Raw genomic sequence first — 694 nt, 5'->3', positions numbered from 1 at the left:
GGTGGGACCCCGGCTTTGGCTGAGCGGGATAATCCAGAGTGGGCGTTTGCCTGCCTGGGGGTGCCTGCCGATGCTTCTGACGCGTTGCTCGTCTGGGCGTACGCGCGGCTGGCAGAGGAGGACACATCGGCGGAGCCGCTAGACGGACCGCAGGCGCAGCGGCGCTTTGACGCACTGGCGGCAATTGCACTGGCGCGCCGATATCCGGTGGAGCTCCAAACCCTGGTTAACGCTGAAAGTGCTCGTGGGATGGTCACGCCGGAACAGGTTCGCGATGCTTGTCGCGCGGTACTTGGCGACAAGGATGCCTGTTTGGAGCGCGTTGCGGCGGCGGATTTGCGCTCCATATTTACTGTGCGCATGGCGGAGGCTGTATCCATGGAGGCGCGCTGCATATTGGCTGACCACTTGATGGCTATTGCCAGCGCTAAGCGTGACGCCGAGTTGCGCGCTTTCGCGGTGGCTGCGCGGGAATCCGTCATGGAGCTGCCATCTGGTCCACCGGCTCCATTGGCCATTGATACTTGGGCGCAGCTGCCCGTTGGCCTCAGCAATATTGGCAACACGTGTTATCTCAATTGCATGTTGCAGTGCCTTTACTCGCTGGCGCCGATTCGCAGCGCTGTGCTGCGGTTTGGAGACAAAACCACCTGGAATGAACAGCTTTTGGTGGGCCGCCGTGATGGCGGTCGTG

This window comes from Kickxella alabastrina (genome assembly GCF_025024165.1).
Source record: "Kickxella alabastrina strain RSA 675 chromosome Unknown BX661scaffold_54, whole genome shotgun sequence".
In the NCBI taxonomy this organism is placed as follows: Eukaryota; Fungi; Kickxellomycota; class Kickxellomycetes; order Kickxellales; family Kickxellaceae; genus Kickxella; species Kickxella alabastrina.
Note: the sequence above shows the minus strand (reverse complement) of the source record.